The 7,999-nt window shown below is 41.5% G+C and overlaps 1 pseudogene; it reads left to right on the top strand.

Moving 5' to 3' along the window:
• The first annotated feature begins 349 nt into the window (after positions 1–349).
• LOC139392949 (4-galactosyl-N-acetylglucosaminide 3-alpha-L-fucosyltransferase 9-like) lies at positions 350–1,117 on the top strand (annotated as a pseudogene).
• Positions 1,118–7,999: the final 6,882 nt, after the last annotated feature.

The raw sequence follows: 7,999 nt of genomic DNA, 5'->3' as shown, positions 1-7,999 counted from the left end.
GGGTCGAGTGTCTGTGGGTTTTTGGTTTATCCTTTCAATTAAGACCTAGACAACCAGGTGAGGGGAATTCCTTACTAATTAGTGACCTTAATTAATCATTGAAGTACAAGGGAGGAGCAAAAACCTAGACACTCGACCCTCCGTGGAATGAGTTTGACGCACGGTCAACATGAATGCTGAATTAATCAACAGCACTGAATGTTGGTATGTTTCACTAGTGATGCATTTTGCATTCCTAGTGTATTTTCTTCCCTGGATTCCATGGTGTATTGTCATTTTATAAGATGGCTTTTGTTGATATTCTAGAGTGGATTTGATTGGACTCTTTTCTCTTTCAAAGGGTCAAGATATGTCCACTCCGGCTTCCTAGGGTGTTCTGCGGCCTGTTCTGATGATGACATTCTTACTGCGCTTATCCTTCATGTACTACAAACGCCAGATCAAGTTCCTCTCATGCCCTATCGACCAGGCATCCCACTTGGGAAAAGCTTGTTGTCCTCCTTGCCCTCAAGTACGTAGGGCACGGAACCAGATGGTGAACCAAACACACCATGCCCAGACAACCATTCAGGATGACTATCATTTTGATTTGGTCACTTGATCACACCTTTGACATAGACTCTTGTGCCTACTTTAACATCAAAGGCTGTCACCTAACAGTGGATAAAAACCTTTACAGCAAGGCGCACGGTGTCATATTCCACCATAGAGACATCCATGGAGACCTGAAGAACATGCCCCAAGAGCAACGTCCATGGTTCCAGAAATGGGTGTGGTGGAATGCAGAATCACCGGCTAACACAAACAGAATCCCTGGTGTTGACCACTTGTTCAATTTGACTGCCAGTTATCGACTGGATTCTGATATCAAGGTTCCTTATGGGTCGCTTGTTGAGGTAACCAGTGAGGATAAAATCTTTGAGCTGCCCAAGAAGGACAAATTAGTCTGCTGGGTAGTGAGCAACTGGAACCCAAACTACAAGAGGGTACAGGTGTTCAACGAGCTCAGTAGGCATGTCAAAATAGAGGCCTATGGGAGACATTTTAGTAGATACCTAGAGAAAAAAAAGACTACCGAAAGATACTGTCCAGCTGTATTAAAACCACCAATAGTTAAAAGGGTTTAAATTGTAGGTTCTGTGTTGGTACAATACGTGGAGGATTTGTTATTAGCGTCAAAAGACGAAGAAAGTCATATGCGAGACCGCACCACATTGGTAGACAATTTGGCGGAACAGGGTCATAAAGCATGTATGACAAAGCACAACATGTTACTAGTGCAAGATGGACAAACTGGGAGTTAACGTTAAATGGGGAAAATCTACAATTTCATAAGATTTGTGCTTTTAATCCTGCGTTGTTAGGATGGTGAGTCGCATACATGTGACCCAGATCAGATTACTCCAAAACCTAGGCCTGATTTGCAAGAGACAGCATTGGAATCAGGAAAAGTATAGTATACAGGTGGCTCTAGTTACATGAACACAGAAGGGAATAGAGTAAAGGAGTGCGCTGTGTGTGGTAAGCATTTGGAGTAATTCATAATTTGAGTACAGTGTGGTCACCACGGGGCATGTTAGCAGCGACAGGAACCCCAATAATAATGGTCTGGAGGTAGATGTATTATTAGAATAATGTCAGTTAACCAGTAAATTAGCAGTGGTAAAATGTGAAGCTCATACTAGTCGTACAGATAAAATCGCCATAGGTAATCGTAAAGCAGACAAAATGGCTAAGGTGGCTGCCTTGGTGAGAGAAAGTGTTATGGAACCACATGTATATATTGCGGATTCCTTACGATGAGACATTGGCTAAATTTGCCATAGGAAAACGTATTTTGGGTTGAAGATTCTAGGCGAAATGCCAGGGGAATGGATTCTAAATCAAATCAAAGTTTATTTGTCACGTGCGCAGAATACAACAGTGAAATGCTCACTTACAGGATCTAACCAATAGTGCAAAAAAGGTATTAGGTGAACAATAGGTAGGTAAAGAAATAAAACAGTAAAAAGACAAGCTATATACAGTAGCGAGGCTATAAAAGTAGCGAGGCTATAAAAGTAGCGAGGCTATAAAAGTAGTGAGGCTATAAAAGTAGCGAGGCTATAAAAGTAGCGAGGCTATAAAAGTAGTGAGGCTACATACAGACACTGGTTAGTCAGGCTGATTGAGGCAGTATGTACATGTAGATATGGTTAAAGGTAACACATTTAAATTATATGACCGAACAATCATTGCAAATGCAGAAGGCCTTAGAGTTTGTTTAAATCATTAGACAGTTTGGGGTTTTATTTTTAAATACATTTACGTTTGATGTCGTATTATTCTGGAATGGGTTTCTAGAATAGACGAAAGGGTGGAGGGAATTAGCATAAATAAATATGCATAGCTTATCACAATATTAATGCTGTTATGTGTGTGTGTCTTTTTGTTGCTTTCCAAGTCTTGTGCTATTACACTCTTAGGAACCAGAAGGGGGAAATGGAGAAACCAACGCTGCTCCATCTGCCATTGAACAAGACGGCAGATTCAGCTGGAATGGCATTTTGTTGTGTGATCATAGTTCCGAGGCCATAAGTCTCTGAATTTGTACACCTTGCGGTGAGTGTTTGTTCATTTGTTTGTTTGTTTAATATGGCTGGGGGCAGTATAGAGTAGCTTGGATGAATAAGGTGCAGAGAGTAAACTGCCTGCTACTCAGGCCCAGAAGCTAAAATATGCATATTATTAGTAGATTTGGATAGAAAACACTCTGAAGTTTCTAAAACGGTTTGAATGATGTCTGTGACTATAACAGAACTCATATGGCAGGCAAAAACCGGAGAAAAAATCCAACCAGGAAGTGGAAAATCTGAGGTTTGTAGGTTTGCCTATCCAATATACAGTGTCTATGGGGTCATATTGCACTTCCTAAAGCTTCCACTAGATGTCAACAGTCTTTAGAACCTTGTTTGATGCTTCTACTGTGAAGGATGAGGGAATAAGAGCTGATTGTGTCTGAGCGCTGTACTCAGATTATAGCATGGTGTGCTTTTTCCATAATTTTTGGGGGAAATCTGACACAGCAGTTGCATTAAGGAGAGGTTTATCTGAAGTTCCATGCATAATACTTGTATTTTCATCAACATTTATGAGTATTTTTGTAAATTGATGTGGCTCTCTTCAAAATCACAGGATGTTTTGGAGGCAAAACATTACTGAACATAACGCGCCAATGTAAACTAAGATTTTTGAATATAAATATGAACTTTATCGAACAACATACATGTATTGTGTAACATGAAGTCCTATGAGTGTCATCTGATGAGATCATCAAAGGTTAGTGATTAATTTTATCTCTATTTCTGTTTTTTGTGACTCCTCTCTTTGGTTGAATTTTTTTGTGTGTTTTTCTGTGACTAGGTACTGACCTAACATAATCAGATGGTGTGCTTTTGTCATAAAGCCTTTTTGAAATCAGACACTGTGGTGGGATTAACAACAAGTTTATCTTTAAAATAGTGTAAAATACTTGTATTTTTGAGGAATTTTAATTATGAGATTTCTGTTGTTTGCATTTGGCGCACTGCACTTTTATGGCTTTGTAGCAGGCCATTTACTCTGGGCATGCTTTTCATCCTGACGTGAAAATACTGCCCCCTACCCCAAAGAAGTTAAGGGAGTAATCAGGGTACTATCTGGTTACCTTCTTCCTGTTGGGGCATAAACTGTAAGGATTGGAGAGAGGAAGTGTCTTAAGTGGAATATAAATATCTGGATGGGACAAATGTTGGGTTGTCTGATTACAGCTGTACAGAACCTTTGGGATAGAATTCAACTTGGTTAAAGCTTCTCTAGTGTCCATGGGTTATTTACTCTGAAAAAGTAGAAGAGATTTCCATGTGAATATTCTAAAATCTGTAGAAATACAATATAGGTATTTTCCCATCAGTTGTTTCCATCAAATTGACATGTTGCAGATTAAAGTCTGTGTGTAAATACTTAGCGCACATACAAATGACTTTTGCTGTTAAATTCCCATAAACTGAATAAAAAATACAGGTTAAATGGGTTTCTAATTCTATTTTCAACTCTAGGCCAACTGATGGTTTTATCACAATAAATGGTGCATAGGTATAACAATAGTGCCCACTCTGATATTGGCAGGTGCACTCTAGTCAACAGCTTGTAGACACAGTGTGGGTATAGTCTACGACATGATGAGATTATTATGGACCAAAGTTTGAGAATTATTTTATTTATCAAATGGCAGCCAAGCTTCGATCATCATGTCGACAAAATAAGACCCTCAATATTTATTGAAAGGAGAATCTGGGGCGGCAGGTAGCCTAGTGGTTAGAGCGTTGGACTAGTAACCGAAAGGTTGCTAGATCAAATCCGTGAGCTGACAAGATAAAAATCTGTCATTCTGCCCCTGAACCCACTGTTCCTAGGCCGTCATTGAAAATAAGAATTTGTTCTTAACTGACTTGACTTAAATAAAGGATAAATAAATACAATACACGGCAGAGAAAATAGGGGGGAACGTGCAATATGACTTGTTACCAAACATTTTCAAATGTTACCCACATTAACATCATGTAATGTACAAGTGCTGTCCGTGAACATTATACTGTTTTAACTTTTTGAGAGAATTGAAATTGATGTGAGAATGCAATGAATTTTAAATATTGTTAAAGATTTGTGGATATTTGTATTAATGTTGACCACCTCACAGCAGCCACACCATTTCCACCTGCTTGATCAGTTCAGAATATGCACTCATTTACTCCACTGCCCATATCGGAGATTTGACCCGCAGAAAAACTACAATGGCCCAAACAGAGCAAACCCTTTGCATACATTTGTTTTTGCATTGTTTACCTACCAGCACAAAACAAAGGAAACCATACAACCTTACTGCACAGACAGAAAGATAAATGAGTTGTGTCCTTACTGTGCCTTTGAGTATGCTTTGAAAGGGGGAGGGGGAAAGTACAGGTGTGAGGAATTTCCCACACAATGAAAAGAGTTGTAAGACCTTAAAGATATGTCATGTACTGAATGGAATGTTGTCCCACTCCTTCAATGGCTTTGCGAAGTTGCTGGATATTGGCGAGAACTGGAACACGTCAATTCAGAGCATCCCAAACATGCTCAATTGGTGACATGTCTGGTGAGTATGCAGGTCATAAAAGAACTGAGACATTTTCAGTTTCCAGGAATTGTGTACAGATCATTGCGACATGGGGCCTTGCATTGTCATGCTGAAACATGAGGTGATAAAGGTGGATGAATGGCACGACAATGGGTCTCAGGACCTCGTCCCGGTATCTCTGTTCAAATTGCCATTGATAAAATTCAACTGTGTTTGTTGTCTGTAGCTTATGCCTGCCCACAACATAACCTCACCGCCACCGTGGGGCACTCTGTTCACAATGTTGACATCAGCAAACTTTTTGGGATCTTTTATTACCTGATGAAGACCTAAGGGTCGAAACGTGGTAAATAAATATCACCTGGGAGCATGTTGAAGGAATTGTATTCCTCTGTTTTAATTCCCAATTACAATTAAACACTCTGTCAATTCATAAGAATTTGTAAGACCCTTATTTTATAGGAATGGACAGAGACCGGTCTTAAAACTCAAGTAACAGCCTTTATTCAAGAGAGTACTGAGTACATACACATTTTACCACAGGTTATAAACTGAAAATGACGTCAGCGTTTTGTAACGGTTTTGACTTGAGGTTATTTTTTTTATAGGGGTGCCAGGTAGGTTGTGCCTACCAGAGAAAACATTGGTCTCTCCTTTTAGTTTGGGAGGGAATGAGTCCCATCTGGTCCGTCAAGTCTACACCATACAAAGGACTTATGTAAACGTCAGAAGGGAAATCAACTTTTCATAAACCCTTAAAACATTGAAAGAACTTCAAAAACAACTATTCTTTTGCGTGGGTTGTATTAGCAACATCAATGGATTACACACACATAATAATATAACACAATGAGTTCTGGTTCCTCCAGAAATGTCCTGTACCTCGGGCCTAAAAAGAGTCCCGCCCGGTAAAGGAGTTCAGTGAACTCAAGTGACTTTTGTCACGCAATGTTGGTCCGTTCATTCCGTGTAGCGTAAACCCAGTATTAAATCATACAATCAATATAACCATTTTACCACAGAACTTTAAAGCGTATCTGCTCTTACTAATTCCTCAACTACATCTAACTACATAAATCATCACCGTATACATCATATCAAAACAAATGAAATACCGTATACAAAAAAGGTGGTAGTCAGTCGGTCAGTCAGACAATCCAATCCGCCAACAGATCTCCAGCGGAGAAAGGCCACGAAGAATAGAGAGGAGTAGTCCACGGACGCAAAGAGTGGATCCGATCCTGGGTAAACTCTCAGGCTACAAAACACACGTTTAACAGCAACAAAACAACCGGAATAGAGAAGCTTCGGGAACACATCCTCAGTCACGTCTCCATCACAAAAACGCCACTTTTGCGCAGCTGATGCTGGCTATTTAATTGGGAATTAAAGGGCAAGCACCCTATTGGAAGGAGAAGCACTGAGACGGCTCAAAATAATTCACACACCCCCTCCCCTGGAAAAAGCCGACCATTGCCCTGGAAGGCACATCTTGGTCGGGGTAACCGAGAAAGGTCTCCTCATCACTTTCCTCTACAAAAATTCTCATGACTTTTTGGAGCTCACGCTCCTCAGCTGAGGGGTCACAGGCCTTAAGGTGTGAGACTTCTGGGTCTGGGAATCCGAGAAAAGTCTCCTCACTTTCCTCTTCAAAGATATCCAAGATCTTGCGGCGCTCAATCGCCTCCAATTCCTCAGCCGAGGGGTAACAGGCCTTAAGGCGTGAGACATGGACAACGCGCATATCTTCACCTGTGTCCTCTTTCACCACTCGGTAGTTCAAAGGGCCCATCTGCTCCACAATCCTATATGGTCCTTGCCATTTAGGAGCGAGCTTGGCAGAGAAGAATTGTTCAGCTTTCGAGTAAGGATGAGAGCGAAGCCACACCCGATCACGAAGCTGAAACTGCATGTCTCGTCTGTTCTTATCATAATTTCTCTTCTGCTTGAGTCGAGCCTGGGTCATGTTCTTTGAGACAAGAGCTCTCAAGTCATGGAGATGGACTACCTGGTCATAGCAAGCAGCGTCTGGAGTAATCTGCTGGGGCTGTAGCACCATATCCAAGGGTCCTCGGAGGGGACGACTTAGGTTCAGCTCTGCAGGTGTGACTCCAGTGGACTCTTGCACAGCAGAATTCAGGGCAAATCGAAACTCGTGAAGGTGCTTGTCCCAGTGTTTGTGCTGGGTCCCTACATAGGAAGCAATCATTGTCTTCAAGGTTCGATTTACTCTCTCAGTGACATGAGATTGGTCTGTGGGTGATAGGCCGTGGTCAACTTCTGTCTCAGGTTCCATCTTTGGCAGGTCTCCTCAAAGAGATCAGAGACAAATTGGGAACCTCGATCAGACAGGATGTAATCAGGCACTCCCCAGCGAGTCAGGATCTCTTTCGTAAGGATGTTAGAGACGGTCCTTGCTGTGGCCTGACGCAGGGAAAAGAGTTCCACCCACTTTGAATAATAATCAACAAACACAAGCATGTACACATTCTGATTGGAGCTTCTAGGAAATGGACCCATCAAATCCACTCCTAGCATTTCCCAAGGTCGGGTAACCACCGTTTGCTGCAACTTGCCAGCAGGCTTTCTACCTTCTGGTTTGTACATTTGACAAACCTGACAGTTTCGGATGTGTGACTTCACATCCATGCTCAGATGTGGCCAGTACAGTAACGCTTGCAACCGCTTGTAGGTTTTGAACCTGCCCAAATGACCAGCTAATGGGTCTTCATGGAAATGTTGAAGCAGTTGTAGGCGTAGAGTTTCAGGTATGTACAATTGGTAGAGGGTTCTGTGTGGTAGTTGTACAACACGGTAGACTTTGTCTTCCAGGATGGTCAGCTTTGTAGTAGGATTGACCAT

This window comes from Oncorhynchus clarkii, chromosome 33 (assembly GCF_045791955.1).
Source record: "Oncorhynchus clarkii lewisi isolate Uvic-CL-2024 chromosome 33, UVic_Ocla_1.0, whole genome shotgun sequence".
NCBI lineage: Eukaryota > Metazoa > Chordata > Actinopteri > Salmoniformes > Salmonidae > Oncorhynchus > Oncorhynchus clarkii.
This window is presented reverse-complemented; position numbering and strand designations above follow the sequence as displayed.